Source organism: Bubalus bubalis, chromosome 4 (genome assembly GCF_019923935.1).
Source record: "Bubalus bubalis isolate 160015118507 breed Murrah chromosome 4, NDDB_SH_1, whole genome shotgun sequence".
In the NCBI taxonomy this organism is placed as follows: Eukaryota; Metazoa; Chordata; class Mammalia; order Artiodactyla; family Bovidae; genus Bubalus; species Bubalus bubalis.
The window spans coordinates 144,139,373-144,159,596 of record NC_059160.1 but is presented as its reverse complement, the minus strand read 5'-3'; the positions used below and the strand labels follow the sequence as shown (position 1 = coordinate 144,159,596).

General features: G+C 38.0%; 1 protein-coding gene, 1 non-coding gene and 1 pseudogene across 4 annotated transcripts in view; 1 reads left to right on the top strand and 2 right to left on the bottom strand.

Annotated features, from left to right (window-relative positions):
- TET1 (tet methylcytosine dioxygenase 1) overlaps positions 1-20,224 on the bottom strand; it is a 137,911-nt gene that overhangs the window by 53,195 nt on the left and 64,492 nt on the right. The gene's annotated exons all lie outside the window — the stretch shown is intronic.
- Positions 2,329-4,329, bottom strand: LOC102395694 (annotated as a pseudogene).
- LOC112584863 lies at positions 15,971-16,077 on the top strand. Its single transcript, XR_003109248.1, has one exon. It is a non-coding gene; the product is annotated as a U6 spliceosomal RNA (small nuclear RNA).

Here is a 20,224-nt window from a genome sequence, read left to right as displayed (position 1 = left end):
TTCCCATAAGATAAAATTCATCATTTTACTATTTCAAGTTGTATAATTCTGTGACTGTATACACAATATTGTGCAACAATCACCTTCAATTCCCGAACCCTCTCATTGCTTCTGAGAGAAACACTGAACTCATCAAGGAATCAGTAGTCCCCTCTCTAATCCCTATTTTTTGTAAACCTTGAAACAAGGATTTCCCTGGCAGTCCAGTGGTTAAGACTCTGCACTCTCAATGCAACGGTGGGCACAGGTTTGATCCCTGGTCAGAAAACTAAGATCCCGACTGCCGCACAGTGCTCATCCAAAGTTATACCACAGGATGACACAAAAGGGGACATTTCTGTCAGGAGCAAATAGAAAATAATCTTTATATTTAACATGGTGCTAGATGTTTTAGTCAATGCCTGAAAGACAGTAAAATCTAAATATAAAAATATTGAATAAATGATGATATAATTGACTCTAATAGAAAAACCAAGAGTATTGACTTAAAAGAAAAAAAGATTCAGAGATCAGAAGCCATATCTAATTTCCTGTCAGGGTACAGGTTACATAGGCTATGTTTAACATGTCAAAATTTATTTTAAAAATGCAATATCATATATACATTATCCTATATGTACATTACATACATGTAACAACATTGTAAAAATAAATAAGATAGCCAATTTTTTAAAAAAGCAATATATATAAAGTTTTAATATTAAAAGAAATAATAACATGTAAATAAACAAATTAAGAGAATAAGTTCAATAATATTTAATATTATTGTTAAAATGCTGGCATTTGTAAGCAGCAGAGAAAATGATCAATTTCTTAATAATGACAAGAAAGAAGTTTGATCCTTATAACATGCAACAAAAATTCCAGATATATTAATAATTTAAACAGAAGAAAATTTAGAAAGTAGGAAAAATCTTCCAAAGCAAGAGCAAAAAGTGGCAAGCCATAAAAAAGACAGAATCCTTTGACTACATATAATATTAACACTCTGAAAGGCAAAGACATCATAATATGCTTTTTAAATTGCTGATCACAACCTGAGTCCCAATACCAATTTCATGCTTTGTAACAAATGCTTTTTTAATAGAATATTAAAGAAAAATAAGTATACTATATTTAGTAAAGATAAGTACTATCATAAAAATCTTTTATGTATGGTTTTGTGTCCATGTACTGAATAATGATATAAACTGTATTTACCTCCTGATATGCATAGCTACTTACAAAGGTAGGAGAAATATTGTCAAAATTAAAGTGAAAATTTCATTGAAAAATTTTTATATTGAAATTTTTTAAAAATCAAGTGACAGACTGGATAAATACAAGATATATAGTTACTGTTCTTAATGAAAAAAAATTTTCTGAGAAATTAAAAAGGAAAATGACTCAATAGAATACTGAGGAAAGAACAGGCATAAGTAATTCACTTCAGTGGAAATCAAAAGGATCAAAATCTATCCAACTTCTTACTAGAAGAAAATGAAAATAAATGCAATCCAAATTGCAAAAATAAAATGTAAGCAAATCATAATGCAATATAACATTTAGAGAAAATATGAAATAAACCCTCATATATTCACACTGTGAATTAATGTGCAGTCATTACTCTATGTATCAATCTAGTGATTGCATGGCAAGATATTCATTATACATCATTAACCCAAAATAATGTGTGATAACATGTGATAAATTAAAACATCTCTTTTAATTTAAAATATACAAACAGTACGAATTCCCTGGCAGTCCAGTGCTTAGGACTCAGCACTTTCACTACCTTAGCCCGGGATCAATCCCTGGTCAGGGAACTAACATCTCACAAGCTTTTCTAGCATGGTAAAACAAAAAGTACATCCAAATAATGTATTCATCACAAAGTGGATATAGAAGGAACATACCTCAACATAATAAAGGCCATTATAATAAGCCACAAGCCCAGAGCTAACATCATATTCAACAGTGAAAAGCTGAAAGCATATCCTGTAAGATCAGGAACAAGACAAGGATACTCGCTCTTACTACTTTTATTCACCATAGTATTGGTAGTCCTAGACATGGCAATCAGACAGAAAGAAGAAATAAAAGATGGCTAAAGATATCACATCAAAAGATGTTCAGCATCACTAATCAGAGAAATGCAAATCAAAACCACAACGAGATATCACCTCACATCAGAATGGCTATCATCAAGAAGACCACAAATAGCAAATGTTGGTGAAGACGTGGAGAAAACGGAACCCTTATACATTGTTGGTAGGAATATAAATTGGTGTAGCCACTATGGAGAACAGTATTGAGGTTCCTCAACAAAGTAAAAATAGAATTACCACATGATCCAGCAATTCCACTCCTAGGTATTTATCTAAAGAAAATGAAGACAGTAATTCAAAAAGATACATACACCCCCAATGTTTATAGTAGTTTTTTTTCAAATCAATTTATTATTATCCTGACAGCTGGCATCATTAATACTTTGATAGAAACCACTTAAAATTAGCCAAACATATAAGATAATCACATGCAGAAGATATACAAAGTATAACCATTTAAATGGAGAAGGCAATGGCAACCCACTCCAGTACTCTTGCCTGGAAAATCCCACGGATGGAGGAGCCTGGTAGGTGGCAATCCATGGTGTAATAGATATCATAATTTGTACTTGACCATAACTTCTGTATTCAGAAATGATTGTAAAATTAAAATCTAAGATAAAATCTGTATACAATATACTTTGACTGCTTTACATCTTAGAAAACAAAGGTAGTCTTTCACTGTTACATATCTAGTGTCTCTGGTGAGTTGAGGAGAGAAACACCATGAAACTTTGAATTTTTGTACTTTTCTCTTATTAACCATTGTGCATGCTGTGGTGCTCTGAGGTAGGTCTGATTAAGGTCCATGAGACAAGACTTTAGAATTTCCAGCGGATATCCAGTCTTTTATACTGAGTCAGGCCACCTTTGTATCATGACTGTGTAGACTGCTAAATGAAAGACCACAGCGGTGATAACCGATGGCATATATTTTAGATATGAGTCAGCGTCTATCCAGAGAAGGCAATGGCACCCCACTCCAGTACTCTTGCCTGGAAAATCCCATGGATGGGGGAGCCTGGTGGGCTGCAGTCCATGGGGTTGCTAAGAGTCAGACATGACTGAGTAACTTCACTTTCACTTTTCACTTTCATGCACTGGAGAAGGAAATGGCAACCCACTCCAGTGTTCTTGCCTGGAGAATCCCAGGGTTGGGGGAGCCTGGTGGGCTGCCATCTATGGGGTCACACAGAGTCGGACACGACTGAAGCGACTTTGCAGCAGCAGCAGCACCAGCGTCTATCAAACTTCGCTCTCACAAAAGCACTGCTAAACTTTCAACTTTGCCTTTTGCAGGCTACTGATGCAGAAAGTACTGGGTAAGAAGCTGATTTATTGTTTGTACAGCTAAGTCAAAAGCAAGGACTTTCAAGACTAGGTGTTCCATTCTCAGAACTTGTTTCTTGATACAAGTGTCATCTGTAATGTATACAAAGTCTGCTACTTCTGGGGGTCTGTATCTTCAAACTTTGAGGCTAACAGCATAGCAGCAGTGCCCACAAGTTGAAGTTTTCCTCTCAACACAGACATGGATGAAAGAAACCTATCAAGGTAGTTCACAGTCAAATGCAGGGTCTCATTTTGTAGTTTATATTCTTCTCCTACATCAACTAACCAGCCTGCGAGGATAGCCTTCATACTGTTAGTCATGTCTGGCTGTTCCTTCATGTAACCTATGTTAGGCTTACATTTAACCCCCATTTCCCTAAGGTATGTGTGAACATCCTCATGGTAGTCTGGTACTTCACTAACACTCCCTGGCTTTTCATCTTCCAATACAATTGATGTGACCATAGTATGTGGTGACTGCAAACTACAATCCACTGGGTAATCAAGAGATACCAGTGGTTTTCTTGGTCCTGGTAAAGTAACAGCCAAGACATCTTCACTTTCTGCTTTTTTAGATTCAGTTGGCCTCTTTTGCATCCTTCTGCTTCATCCATATGAATGGTAAAGGCAGGCTGTTTACTGTTTAATTTCCAGGGAGGAACAGTGATATGCTCATCATTTATAGGAAGATCCTTAAGAGGTGCAACCCGTCAAGTGTTAGGCCTCTGTGGTGCTGGACCCTGCGAGTTTCCGGCCTTCAGTACCACCAGCCCACCGGGTCGGGGACTGCTGGGGGATGCCTCCTTCTCAGGGTTGATTTCTCCTAGTCCTCCTGGAACACTATCCGCTGCAGTGTTAGCGCTGAACCAGCCTAGCGGACCAGTGGCCGGGGCGCGGAGCTGCCCACCATCACTGGGGCGCAGTGGTTCAGCCCTGCGCCAAGCAGCTTGTGCTGCATCCCACAGACCCCCTAAGAAACTCTCCAAACGTACCCCCTTGGCAGCCTGAGCCAGCCTGCCCGCCCACCCAGGGGGACCGTGTAGGACCAACGAAGTTGCTAAAGGCGGAGGCAAGCACTGCCAGGCCTCGAGGGGCAAGGACGCCTCGGAAATGAAGCAAGCCTGCTAAAGTAACCCGTTCTTGCAGTTCAAATGTATAGCAGAAATTATTTAAATCGCCAAGATATGGACACAACCTGCATGTCAATCAACAGATAAATGGATAAAGATGTTGTTTTATTATATAAACTGGAATGTACTCGGCCATAAAAAGGGATGAAATTTTGCCATTTGCAATGACATGGATGAACTTGGAGAATATTATGCTTGGTGAAATAAGTCAGACAGACAAATACTGTATGATATCACTTATATCTGGAATCTAAAAGATAAAATGAATGAATTTAACAAAACAGAAACAGAATCATAGATATAGAGAACTAGTGGTTACCAGTGGGGAGAAGAATGGGGGGGAGGGTCAAGTTGGGGTAGGGAATTAAGAGGTATCAACTACTATGTATAAAATGAATAAGTTAAAAGGACCTAGTATACAGCAGAGGGAATGTAACCAATATTTTTTGTATTTTTTTCTTCTTTTGTGACCAATATTTTATAGTAACTTTAAATAAAGTAAATAATCTTTATAAAAATTTGGCATCCTATGTCATATACCTGAAACTATTATTTTAAATAAACTATTCCTCAATTTAAAAAATACATAAAATCAACTTATTTAAATAGATAAAATCTAAATAAAGTATATATAGGTTTGTTTTTAAAAAGAAGCGTTGAAAAGAAACCAATTTATTTGCCATTACTATTTAATCTTGAATACTAACACAGGGAAGGAAAGAGAGCAATCCTTAGGAATTGTACAACCCAGGATGTGCTACTTAACCTTAACTATAGTTTTCTCTTTTTAAGAGATCATATATGATTGTGATGGTAATTAAGTGAGATAACTATGTCAGATAATAACCGACTCAAAAGCACAGTGACAATGAGCTATCACTAAGAGAGAGTACAATTTCATCACAACAGTTATAATTCCAAAGCCATTAGCTCTATTCTAATATAGTCATTACCTGCAGTAACTCATTTAATCTTCATACAACCCTGACATAATCACTGTGGAAAGATGCTCAACATTAAAAGAAATGCAAATTAAAATGACATTTTTCATTTATTAGAATAGCAGTCAAAAAGTCTGACCACCTAGACCCTTGGACAAGCTGTGGGGAAATACACTCACATATTGCTGGTGAAAGTACAGAATGGTGCAATCCCTATGGAAGGCAATTTGGCAATAATTATCAAAATTAAGTACAACTTGAATACAGCAGTTTGAAATTTATCCCAGTTATACCTGCATATAACTACATGTTTTGACAGCTTTGTATATTTAAACAAATAGCTGAAAAGATTCCAATGTCCATCTGTAGCAGGCTAATTCAATTGTGATATAGCTATATAATGCCTTAAAACCATAAAAAAGGATCAAAAATTCCATAGCTAACAGGAAAAGATTATATGTGACATACATTTTATATAAAAAGAAATAATATACACATTCATATTTGCATAAAGTTACTCTGGAAGAAACTAATGGTGAATAGAAAGAGTTTAGGAGCAATTCTTTATAGTGAGGAAACAGCAAAGGTTTATTTAGGCCAGATATGATTAAAAGCTATTTTGACTTTTTAATATATTTCCCTTAAAAGTAAACCAAAATTGACAAAGCACTCTATGCAAAGACTTCTAGGTATAGTAAGTGAAAGAAATCTAAATGCAGAATAGTTTATGTAGTATCAAATTACAAACAAATTAGAGCATGAGGAAGAGTGCAGAGTACATATTTTTTTATAATATTTGTTTAAGATATTTTAGGAAAGCTACATACAACAGTCAACATTTGTCTTTTAGAAACTCTACTCAGTGGTATTCTGATAAAGGTTTAACAATCAACTTGGGAAGTGGTGGGGAGGAAGCCCTATTTTGTAGGGTTGGCCAATTTTTGTGGTGCCAATCCACTATCAAAGTGACCAACTAAGCAAGAGTTGGGAAGAAATGCACACATGTAATAAGCTGGAAGGAGCTGTTTCCATGACATCACCTAGAGTGTGAATCCAACTACTTGAAATAGGCCCCAGTGGCTACAGTTTTTTAATGATGATTTTATTCGCATTTAATCTGCCTAGGTACAGTGCATTTCCTGAACATCCATCTTGAAGTGCAAATTATTGCGTTGGCCAAAAATTTCTTTTGGGGTTTTTCTGGAAGCTGTCTGTTATAGCAAAACCCAAATAACTACCTACCAGTGTTTGTGTCTCTCCTCCTACCCCAGCCCCTCCCCCACAGTTCCATTCTTGTCCTCTACTACTCCAAAAAGACCCAAGGGTACAGTTTAAAAGACAGTAAATGATTTCAAAGTCCCCTAGTTGTCTGTCTTCCATTCAATACCCATCCCACGATTACAATTACACGTACTCTGAACTAATAGGAATGTTGAACTCCTGAGATGAGATCTGGATCCAGTAGCTCCCAAGCTATTGCCATGTTCTCATTTTTCCACATTCCTATCCTCAGGACACTTACACCTACTCTTGCAGGAGCCAAATGGTACTGAGGAAGTGAAGTGAAGCCATTCAGTCGTGTCCGACTCTTTGCGACCCCAGGGAGTGTAGCCCACCAGGCTCCTCTGTCCATGTGATTTTCCAGGCAAGGGTACTGGAGTAGGTTGCCATTTCCTTCTCCAGGGGATCTTCCCGACGCAGGGATCGAACCTGGGTCTCCCGCATTGGGGGCAGACGCTTTACCATCTGAGCCACCAGGGAAGTAGGAAAGAGGGCTTCTCTTCTGAAAATTCTGACTCTGCCCTTTGAACAGGATCTGATTGTAGCCCTCCCAACACATGCTCACATTCCATACGTGCTGTATTTCCTACATCCAGAAACAGGTACCCAGACTACATGAAAAAATAAAAACTTTCAAAGCATTTTCAGAGCTTTGGTCCAACAAGACTACGACCTTTACTATACAGGTAAATCAGTTTGTTTCTTAACCTACTTTTCATTTTTTTTTCCCACCCCTTATTGCAGAAGTCTTTTAAAACATTTTTTCCCTAAAATTCCTCCCCAGAAGATCTTAATACCTCCCCGGAAGATCATCATATCATAGATATAGTGTGTATGTGTTTACATACAGTGACCTCATTGTGATATCTTAAGTTTTTTCAACCCCTCCCCCACCAAGAACCAATCTTTTTCACCTCCTTGGAGGAAAAAGCAATTTTAAAAACTAACAAGTAGAGCAGTAAGAGCAGCCCACAGTGTATTTATCCCTAATCAGAAGAAATACCTTCCAAGTCTGCTTTCTCAACCTGAAAATTGAGCATGTGAAGAAAAACCCGAGGGAAAACCACTGAGGCCTCCATTAAGTTTGACTTTAAGAAGACACAATCATTCCTGATACTGTATTTTCCCCTCTCACATTCCCTCTAAAATACACCATGAAAAAGACGCAGAGGTCAGCCCTGCTCTCCAACCTACCACCAATGCTCACCACAACTGCTTGCTAACAAAATCAAATTTAAGTCAAAAGTAAAGACGAACCAGTGACTCACCAAAGATCCACCTAAGGAAATTCTAAAATAAGCATTTAACACACACATACATCAAAAATATCCTCCTTCAAAGGGGATCTACTTATTTTATTAGAGCAGTGAAATTATCTACTCCAGAACCCCAGCCATTAATTTCCCCTTTTCCATTTTTAGGCATAAAAAAGGAATACCTGCCCTACCAAGATATGTAACCCTAACATTCTTTTTTAGTTTTACCTCTTATCTGTTTCTCCAGTTTGCCTACAGCTACCCAGTGAGGGGTCTCAAAGGCCACAGATAGGCAGGGCTAGGTGGGTCAGCCGGAAGAGAGGGAGCATAGAGACTGGATGACTATACACCCCAACCTGTCCTACCTTGGTGCCACAGGGCCTTATGGTTTTTCCAAGCTTGTGCCGAATAGGAGCCATGGAAGAAACTACAGATGTTTCTCAATTTTCTCCTTCAGATCCAGAAGCCAGATCCAAAAGCTTTCCTAAAGTTTTCATTCTCAACCCCCAAAACTCCACCCTCATTTGGCCACAGGGTTTTAGAATCCACAGTAAATCCTTTACTTGGGGGTGGGGCAAAGGAGGAGACTTAACTAAAGGGAGGGACAACTTCTATTTAGTCAAAAACCAAGTTAATTGCAAATGAGTTCCAAAAGTATAAAAGGGACCTAAGAGCTAACCCTCTCTAGTCTTAGATGACCTTGTCTTAGACCACCTCCTCAGAAGCTAAGAGCCAGTATAATTTATTCCTAGTCAAAAAGATAAAAATCCAGAACTTCCCTGGTGGTCCACAGAGCTCAAATTCAATCCCTAGTCAGGAAACAAAGTTCCCACATGCCTCGAGGCATAGCAAAAAAAAAAAAAAAAGTATGTAAGAGATTAAAAAAAAAAAGAAAGAAAGATAAAAACTCCTTCTCTGGTGGCAAGGCTAAAAGCACCAAGGCCGGGGACTGTCTGTCAATAAGAACCCATTATGGTACCTCCCCCAGGAAAATGAAGAAGAAAATTGAAATCAGCCAGCCCAGCAAGTACACTTGCTTCTCTGGTGGCAAAAACAAAATGAAGAGACAAGCTTTGGGATCTGGTTCTGTGGTTCCTGACAAGGTGGCAGGTAATTTCTGAACCGACAGCACCACTTCTATCATGCTGTAGTTTGACTGAAGTAACTCAAGGTCCACCGTTCGTTGCTAGCCTATAATAAATGGGTTAATTCATGTAAAAACAACAAAAGACAAAAAAACCCAAAAACTCAGACTCCAAATCTGCCTCAAGCTATCAACTCACTAAATCCCCTCCTCATTCAAGTATCTTCAGGGGTTACCCCTCAAGGTTATAAATGACTTCTGAACTGCCAAATCCAAACATTCCTTAAATATCACACACCTACTCTGCTCCTCTGTAGATCCCCAAGGGCATTCTCCAATGACACTAAAATCTAGGTCTCCCCTGGAGCCCCACTGTCCCTTGAATGTCTGTCCCTTGGCTGTAGGTGTGTCCTCCCAAGCCTGTTCCTTAGAAGATTCTAAATCCACTGCCTTTTTGTTCTTCATACTTTTTGTGAACAACCCTATCCAAGCTTAAAATTAATAACCAACTCTGATGTTCAGTGTATTATTCTTTACACTTTTTTACATACCCTAACTGTTCTATATATTTTTAATAATGTGAGCTTTCCCGGAATGAAAATGGTAACTCCCCTTTCTATTGCTTACCAACCACATGGCATAAAGCTCTATAGATCCCTTTTGCACCTCAATTTCCTTATGATAACTCAACTTACACACACGACTATATATAAAATAGATAACCAACAAGGACCTACTGTATTGCACAGGGAACTATACTCAATAATTTATAACAACCTATAAGGGAAAAGAATCTAAAAAAGAATTGCACCTGAAATTAACATGATATTGTAAATCAACTAGTATTGTTGCTGTCCAACTCTTTGCGACGCCATGGACTACCAGGCTTCCCTGTCCTTCATCATATTCAGGAGCATGCTTAAACTCATGTTCATTGAGTCAATGATGCCATCCAACCATCTCATCCTCTGTTGTCCCCTTCTCCTCTTGCCTTCACTCTTTCCTAGAATCAGGGTCTTTTCTGAGTCAGCTCTTCACATCAGGTGGCCAAAGTATTGAAGCTTCAGTTTCAGCATCAGACCTTCCAATGAATATTCACTATTGATTTCCTTTATGATTGACTGGTTTGATCTCCTAGGAGCCCAAAGGACTCTCAAGAGTATTCTCCAACTTTACAGTTCAAAACAACTATACTTAAATTAAAAAACAATAATTTCTCAGGATTTAAAAAATAATTTTAAAAAGATAAATAACTACGGTATAGCACAGCACATACTACATCTATTCATCCATCTGTGAGTTATAGCAGAACAGCAGTGCTCTTTAAATAAAATATCATAACTTAATCTCCAAATTCAGTACATGCACATAGGTTTCACACAGGGCTTCCCTGGTGTCTCAGATAGTAAAGAATCTGCCTGCTTTGCAGGAAACCCAGATTCAGTGCCTGGGCCAGGAAGATCCCTTGGAGAAGGGAATAGCAATCCACTCCAGTATTCTTGCCTGGAGAATTCCACAGACAGAGGAGCCGGAGGGCTACAGTCCATGGAGTCAAAGAGTCAAACATGACTGAGAGACTAACACTTTTACTTTTCACACAGGGTTCTCACAAATTATTAAGGAAAGGAGTGAAACTGGGGCCCAATTTAGAGGCTAGTTCTTAAGGAAGCAGTCAGAGGTCACCGTCTATTTCTCCCACAAATATTCCTTGACCTATAAATCCTCTTCAGAATAACCCTGGTATGTTTTACTTTCTAGTATAACTTTTTCTTCAAATTTGTTAGTTTCATATAATTAGGAGAAAAAGATACAGTGAAAACTTCCTGGTATTAAGTAATACCATAATATGAATTGCCATATTAATTTTAAAAACAAAAGAAGGTACAAATTGCAGATTATTTAATCTGACCACAGTTTTTGCAAATGCGATTTACATGCACTTTTTTGGGTTTGTTTGTTAATGGCACTTAAACTCTACTCAAGATTTCTGGAGATTAGTAATCCTGTTTTCCACTAGGGTTTAACCCCTGTCAAGTCACTCCACCTGGAATGTTCCCTCATGATCAAAGATAATATTCAAAGACCTTGCCACACCTAACTCCCTCCAGAAGGCCATCAGATAACTAGCTAATTCATGATCCTATGAGGAACCAAGAAAGGTTTTAGTTTTTGATGCATTCCACATCGCCCATATGCATGTGTGCACACCGGTGGCACAGTGGTAGAGAACCCTCCTGCCAAAGCAGGAGACATGGGTTCAATCCCTGGGTCAGGAAGATCCCCTGAAGAAGGAACTGGCAAACCACTCCAGTCAGTATTCTTGCCTGGAAAATGCCATGGACAGAGGAGCCTGGTGGGCCACTCTTTGGGGTCCCAGAGTCTGATACGACTAGCCATGGACACACATCCAGGCTTATGGCCCACATGCCTTGGGTCTCTGCTCCCTTCCTCCAACATTTCCCTTTGAAGAAAATATGTCTATTTCAGTTTAGACTTTCTAAGAATAATAACATAATCTCCAAGAATACTGACTATTTACTCAGCACTTAGCTGGTGATGGTATGCACAGAGGTATTTATACATTCCTAACAGAAAAATCAGAGAGCATTCTGGAGTCAAAGATCAGTAAATCTCTCCCAGCTACCTTCTTCCCCACGGCCTAGGACAAACTGAAATCTTTTGTCTTGAGAAAACAAAAGCCTCCAGAAATATTTAGCTCCCACCCGACCTCACTGTGCTGTTCACAAAGAATGTCACCCAAACTGCAATCACCTATCATGTACCTTCAACCCACTATAATTAGGCTTCTGCCCCCACTACCCCATTGAAACTATCCAAGATTCACCACTGTAGTCCAATTGCTCACTTAAGACCTTCCTTTCAGTTCTGAGTCCATCATTTCAGTCTCCCTGGTTGGCTTCTTTGCCCACCTATAAAGGATAGTATTTCCCTTTGTCTCCTCTCCATTCACCCCATTTATTGGCACACTTGCCCTTCAGTCTATGATTGCCTGCTGTTGATTCTCACATCAAGAAAAGATATTCCTCCTGAATGTGAAATTCATTTATCCACTAACTGGACATCTTCACCTGGCAATTACAACTGAACCATGTCTAAAAGGGCTTCCCTGATGGCTCAGATGGTAAGGAATTTGCCTGCAATCCAGGAGACCCAAATTCTAACCCTTGGTCAGGAAGATCCCCTGGAGAAGGGTATGGCTGGCAACTCCAAAATTATTGCCTGGAGAATTCCATGGACATAGGAACTTGGTGGGCTACAGTCAATGGGGTCCCAGAGTGTCAGACAGGACTGAGTGGTTAAAACTTCCATGTCTAAAAGTTAATGAATTACTTCATTCTTTGGGCTTGCTTTAACCCCCAAATCCATCTAATGACCCATGAGTCTTCTGAGAAGCCATTAAGTTGAGTAGTTCAGTTCAGTTCAGTAGACCCTTCCATTTATCCCTGTGTTCCCCATTCCTACTTCTTTGCCTCCGTACATTCATTCAAAATGCTTATAGAGACCAATAACAAGGCATGTATCCATCAAAAGTAGAGAAAAGGGACCAGTTCTTATGGAGCTCATATTTTAATGAGTGTTAGATAGCAAACACTGTCAGGACCTAAACTACCCTGAGTGGATTAATCTCAGAATTCAGATTGGCTTGCAGAATATAGCACTCCGAAACCTTCATGCTGTTCTAAGGAAGCACTGTCCAATGTAAATACAATGTGAGCTACAGAAATCATTTCAAAGCTTTTAGGAGGTATTTTCTTTAGGTAAAAAGAAGCAGGTAAAATAAAATTTAATATATTTCTATTTGTCACCATAGCAAGCATATTATTTCAGCATGGAATTCTTGTAAAAATTATCAGATAGTTTACATTTTTACATAAAACCTATGAAATGTAGTGTATATTTTATACTTAATGAATCACAATTCAATGCTAAATATTCAATGATTGAAGGAAAATGTAGTGGTACCAAAATAAAGTTGTATTTTAAATTTTAAAATTAAAATAAAATAAAAATTGGTTTCTCAGTTGTCCTACCCAAATTTCAAATTATTAGACAATGCAGTTATTTATGGAATTCATTTGAAATGCAAATCTAATTGCTTTAGGCTATATTCCACACTGCACCTGGCTAAACAACAACATCACCCAAGGGGGATATAGAAACCACACATTCTAAACTAACCCCTGCCTGGTTCCCTTAGATCCGAAGCTAAAAAGCCCAGAAAGACTCAAAGAACAGCTTGGTAAAGGAAAGAGGGAACCAAGATTCCCCAGAGCAAAATTCACATTTTTCAGTCCAGCAAGCAAGGCCTCCAAGTTCCTGGCTTTGGGCCATATTTTACAGAATGTCTCTTAAACCAACCATGCTCCCCTACCCAGCCCTACCCCCAGCCTTGCTTCCTCTAGGCTATTTTAAGCAGCCCTATGATCAAGTAGAACTTAACATAGAAAGCTCTTTGGTCTTCCAATTTGCCTCTAATAAAGAACTAGAGGAAATGTGACACTGTGGAATCAAGTATTTCTTAATTCCCCAGCTTTTTATGTTTTCTTCTTGCTGTTGGTGGTGGTGTTTTTATTTTTTTATTTTTTGGTCCACATCACAAGTCACGAGGGATCTGATCTCTCACACAGGGATGAAACACTTTCCCAGTGGAAACACTTTCCCACTTTCCCACATCAGTGGTAGCCCAGATTAAATACTGGACTGCCAAGGAAACCCCGGATCCAATATTTCTTTTTGTTCCAAATCAATTATTTCTTATCCTGCTGCCTCACTCAGATAAAAGGGGCTTCCCTGGTGGCTCAGATGGTAAAGAATCTGTCTACAATGCAGGAGATCCAGGTTCAATCCCTGGGTTGGGAAGATCTCCTGGAGAAGGAAATGGTAATCCACGCCAGTATTCTTGCCTGGAGAATCCCATGGACAGAGGAGCCTGGCAGGGTACAGTCCATGGGGTTGCAAAGAGTTGGACATGACTGAGGGACTAATGCACTCAGATAAAACTGAACACTCCCTTCTTTACTATCTCTGCACACATATTTAACACAACAATTGATTGCACTTACTTGTTTTGTTGTTGTTCAGTCACTCCATCATGTCTGACTCTTTAGAGACCCCATGGACTGTAGCAAGCCAGGCTTCCCTGTCCTTCATTATCTCCTGGAGTTTCCTCAACCGTGTCCACTGAGTCAGTGATGCCATCCAACCATCTCATCCTCTGTTGTCCCCTTCTCCTGCCTTCAATCTTTCCCAGAATCAGGGTCTTTTCCAATGACTCTGCTTTTTGAATCAGGTGGCCAAAGTATTGGAGCTTCAGCTTCAGCAACAGTCCTTCCAGAGAATATTCAGGGTTGATTTCCTTTAGCATTGGTTCGTTTGATCTCCTTGCAACCCAAGGGACTCTCAAGAATCTTCTCCAACATCACTGTTTGAAAGCATCAATTCTTTGGTCCTCAGCCTTCTTTACGGTCCAACTCTCACATCTATACATGACTACTGGAAAAACCATAACTTTGACCATACAGAACTTTATCAGCAAAGTAATGTCTCTGCTTTTTAATATGCTGTCTAGGCAGGTCACAGTTTTTCTTCCAAGTAGCAATCATCTTTTAATTTCATGGCTGTAGTCACCATCTGCAGTGACTTTGGAGCCCCCAAAAATAAAGTCTGCCACTGTTTCCATTTTTTCCCCTTTTATTTGCCATGAAGTGATGGGATCATATGCCACAATCTTAGTTTTTTGAATGTTGAGTTTTAAGCCAGCTTTTTCACTCTCCTCTTTCACTTTCATCAAGAAGCTCCTTAGTTCTTTGCTTTCTGCCATAAGAGTGGTGTCATCAGTTTATCTGAGGTTATTAGTATTTCTCCCAGTAATCTTGATTCCAGCTTTTGCTTCATGCAGCCCAGCATTTCACATGATGTATTCTGCATATAAGTTAAATAAGCAGGGTGACAATATACAGCCTTGATGTAATCCTTTCCCGATTTGGAACCAGTCCATTGTTCCAGGTCTGGTTCTAACTGTTGCTTCTTGACCTGCATACAGGTTTACTAAGGAGGCAGTAAGGTGGTCTGGTATTCCCAACTCTTTAAGAATTTTCCACAGTTTGTTGTGATCCACACAGTCAGAGGTGTTTGCATAGTCAAGGAAGCAAAAGTAGATGTTTTTCTAGGATTCTCTCGCTTTTACTATGATCCAACAGATGTTGGCAATTTGATCTCTGGTTCCTCTGCCTTTTCTAAATCGAGCTTATACATCTGGAATTTCTTGGTTCACATACTGTTGAAGCCTAGCTTGGAGGATTTTGAGCCTTACCTTCCTGGCACGTGAAATGAGCACAGTTGTACAGCAGTTTGAATAGTAGTTCTTTACTAATATGAGAATATTTATGTGAGACTTTCCTAGTGGTCCAATAGTTAAGATCCTGAATTTCCACTGCTTGGTGCATGGGCTCGAATTTAGGTGGGGAATTAAGATCCCACTGTGGTGTGGCCGAAAAAAGATAAAAAAAAAAAAAAGTTTGGAGAATTTTTATGTAAAGCTTGTTTGAGCTGCATCATAATTCTAGGTATTCACTAAAGTAGCCTGTATTGCAATGACAAAATTTCAAAACATAGCATTAAAAAGGGCAGCTGAAAATTACATATGATACAGTCCTCTGTGTGTGTACGTGGAAAGTGTTAGGGAGAAGTATCTATGTAAGTGTAGATTCCAATCATCTGCTACCTTTATAATAAAGGTTGTAAAAATTCTAATTACATTAAAAATAGAAATAAAAATTCAAAAAACCACATCCAGGAAACTTCAGTATCAATAAACTTTCTATGAAAAACTGTTCCAGTGCTCGCTTCAGCAGCACATATACTAAAATTGGAATGATACAGAGAAGATTAGCATGGCCCCTGCACAAGGATGACATGCAAATTCATGAAGGGTTCCATATTTTTATGGAATTTAGAAAGATGGTAACGATAACCCTGTATGTGAGACAGCAAAAGAGACACAGATGTATAGAACAGTCTTTTGGACTCTGGGGGAGAGGGAGAGGGTGTGTTGATTTGGGAGAATGGCATTAAAACATGTATAATAGCATATATGAAATGAATCACCAGTCCAGGTTTGATGCATGATACAGGATGCTTGGGGCTGGTGCACTGGGATGACCCAGAGGGATGGTATGGGGAGGGAGTTGGGAGGGAGGTTCAGGATGGGGAACACATGTATACCCATAGGGATTCATGCTGATGTATGGCAAAACCAATACAATATTGTAAAGTAATTAACCTCCAATTAAAATAAATAAATTAAAAAAAAAAGAAAAGACAAGAGTATGTGTATATGGAAAAATAAATAATTTTTGGAGATAAAAAAAAGAAAGAAAGAAAAACTGTTTCATAGCAAAAATAATAAGTAAATAAAAATTAAGGACTTAATGGACATTTTTCCCAAGAAGACAAACAGGTGGCCAGCAGGTACATGAAAAGAAGCTAATCATTATTCATTATTAAAAAAACACAAATCAAAACCACAATGAGATAGTACCTCAAATAAAGTAGTAGCACTATTCAAAATAGTCAAGGTAAGGAAACAACTTAAGTGTTTGTCAATTGATTAATGACTAATGGGTACAAAAAACGTGGTATATATATACACAGTGGGGTTTTATTGTCCTTCAGTTTAGTTCAGTCGCTCAGTCATGTCCGACTCTTTGCAACCCCATGAACCGCACCTTGCCAGGCCTCCCTGTCCATCACCAACTCCCGGAGTTTACCCAAACCCATGTCCATCAAGTCAGTGATGCTATCCAACCATCTCATCCTCTGTCGTCCCCTTCTCCTCCTGCCCTCAATCTTTCCCAGCATCAGGGTCTTTTCAAATGAGTCAGCTCTTCGCATCAGGGGGCCAAAGTATTGGAGTTTCAGCCTCAACATCAGTCTTTCCAATGAATATTCAGGACTGATTTCCTAGGATGGACTGGTTGGATCTCCTTGCAGTCCAAGGGACTCTCAAGAGTCTTCTCCAACACCACAGTTCACTGATTCCTAAAATGTCGACATTCAGTCTTGCCATCTCCTGTTTGACCACTTCCAATTTGCCTTGATTCATGGACCTAACAGTCCAGGTTCCTATGCAATATTGTTCTTTACAGCATCGAACCTTGCTTCTATCACCAGTCCCACCCACAACTGGGTGTTGTTTTTGCTTTGGCTCCATCCCTTCATTCTTTCTGGAGTTATTTCTCCACTGGTCTCCAGTAGCATATTGGGCACCTACCGACCTGGGGAGTTCATCTTTCAGTGTCCTATCTTTTTGACTTGTCATACTGCTCACGGGGTTCTCAAGGCAAGAATACTGAAGTGGTTTGCCATTCCCTTCACCAGTGGACAACATTCTGTCAGACTGTTCACCATGACCCATCCATCTTGGGTGGCCCCACGTATTGTCTTTAAAAGGAAGGAAATCCTACCATTTGCAACAATATGGATGAACCTAATGGGCATTATGCCAAGAGAAATATGTTACACAGAGAAAGATAAATATTGCATGGTATCATATATATTTATGGAATCTAAAAAAAAATCAAACTCACAGAAACAGAGTAAAAATTGATTGGTAGGAGCTGAGGCATGAGAGAAACAGAGAGAGGTTGGTAAAAGGGTACAGGCTTTCAGTTATACAATGAATAAGGTCTGAGGTCCTAATGTATAATTTAGTAACAATAGTTGACAACAATGTACTGTATAACTGAAATTTGCTAAGAGAATAGAAGGCTTTCTAGGTGGCTCAGTGGTAAAGAATTTCCCTGCCAATGCAGGACACTTGGGTTCAATCTCTGGGTTGGGAAGATCCTGAGAAGGAAATGACAACCCACTCCAATATTCTTGCCTAGGAAATCCCATGGACAGATGAGCCTGGTGGGCTATGGTCCCTGGAGTCTCAAAAGAATCAAAACGATTTAGTAATTAAAAGAACAACAACAAGAGAGTAAGATTTACATGTTTTCAGAAAGAAAAACTAAAAAGAAAGGTAAATCTATGAGAAAGGGAAAGATAAATCCATGCTAATTAACTCAATGGAGGGAATACTCTTCACATTGTACACTTTAAGTAGCTTGCAAATCTATTTGTCAATTTTTTTGTGGTGGTGGAGGGGGAAAGCTACACTAGGTGATCTGTGGGATCCAACTAGTTTCATGACCAGGGATTGAATCTATGCCCTCAGCAGTGAAAGCTCAGAGTCCTAACCACTGGACTGCCAGGAAATTCCCTTTATTTGTCAATTATACCTCAATAAGGCTGAAAAAAAAATCTCAGTAATAATTTTTAAAATTAAAATAATGTAATCACTTAAAAATGTCAGACTATAAAGAATAAGGATTGATAATATCTAGAGGTGATAAACTTATTGCTCTTGGTTTAAGTTTAAATTTAGAGGGAAATAACGATCAAAAAAATTTTAATTTACACCTCAAGTACATTATTTTTGTTTACACTTTTCTGGAAAATCTTTTGCCCATCCTTTGCATTTCAACTCGCATTGCTTTTAGGATTGTGTCTTGTGAACAATAGATCATTTAGATTTTGTTTTATTTATTCAGTCTGTGGGATTTCTTTTAGGTTGGGTCTATATTTGTTAAATGGGTCATTTTTCTTTTCTTTTACTCTATTAATTTAAAAGACAGACTATTTTGATTTTATGACTGATTCCCTTTATGTCTTTAAACTCTTAAATTTAAGAGTACTATTTAAAGGATTTAAGAGTAGTGTCTTTAAATAGTACTCTTAAATCCATATTTCTCAATTTATTAAAATAATGATAGAAATCTACTTACTCTGACCCAACAAGAAGTACATAGATTTAATATTACAAGAATGAAGCCTCAAAAAAGTAATATAATACAATCTAATTTTTATAAAACCATAATTAATGTTAGTGTAGTTATAGGAACATAAACCAAATGCTTATTATTTGCTATGGAATTAGTGACTGGGGAAATATTCTTGTAATGAGAAAAAAATAATTTTATTCAAGAGAAAAAATTTTCTTTCAACTACATGCTCATCTCCCTCCTATGTATTTATCCTATAGAAATTTACCCTTAAGAACTATAGTATTGAAGATGCATACAGGAATGATAAAGCTTTATATAGAGGAGTAAAGAAGTGATTATACTAAGGGCAGGAAAGAAATTTCCCTTGGGGGTTGGGAAGATGATGAGATGTTAGAATGATATGCACAGATGGTTGCAGTATTGGCAATCCTATTTCTTAACCACTTGACTGGTGATTGACTGTTCTTGTACTAATTCTGAATTACACAAATGTCTTACATGAACTCTGCATGTATTATTTCAGAAGTGAAATTTAAAAAGCATATGGCAAAATGTTAGCATATGATACCACTCTCTGTATATATGCTTTTATGTGTAACAAAAGTGATTTGAAAGAATATGAGACAAATGTTAATACTGTCCATCTGGGTAAGTTGGAGGAGGCTCTTAGTCCATACAAACTCTATGTATACATACTCTATGCATACATACATATGTATGCTCTTATATGTAACAAAAGTGATTTGAAAGAGTATGAGACAAATGTTAATTCTGTCCATCTGGGTAAGTTGGAGGAGGCTTATAGTCCACAACAAATAAATTTACAATTAAAGGAAAAGATACTTAAGTGTCTGCTTGGACACATATTATTTGAAATCAAACATTAGCACTGGCATTGCCATCATTGTTTCAAATACTTCATAGGGCAAACAAAATGTCATACATGAAAATAAAGGCATTACAAGGAAATGTAGACATTACGAAAAATAATAATAATAATTTAGAAGTCATTTAATGATATAGAGGAAGGCACTGCATTTTCCACTTTCCTTTTAAGTATTTCTTTAACAATTATAAACAGGCAAATTCAAATCTACAGCTCCATTACTTTTTAAAGCCTCATAAACATCTTAAACATAGAATATAAATCAAATAAAGGAAAAGGAACACAAGAATAAAATCATAAATCAGAAAAAAGATTCTGAATTTTAGTTTCCAAAAGACTGGTGTTAACATGATGAAACGGGAAAACCTTAAGTTTT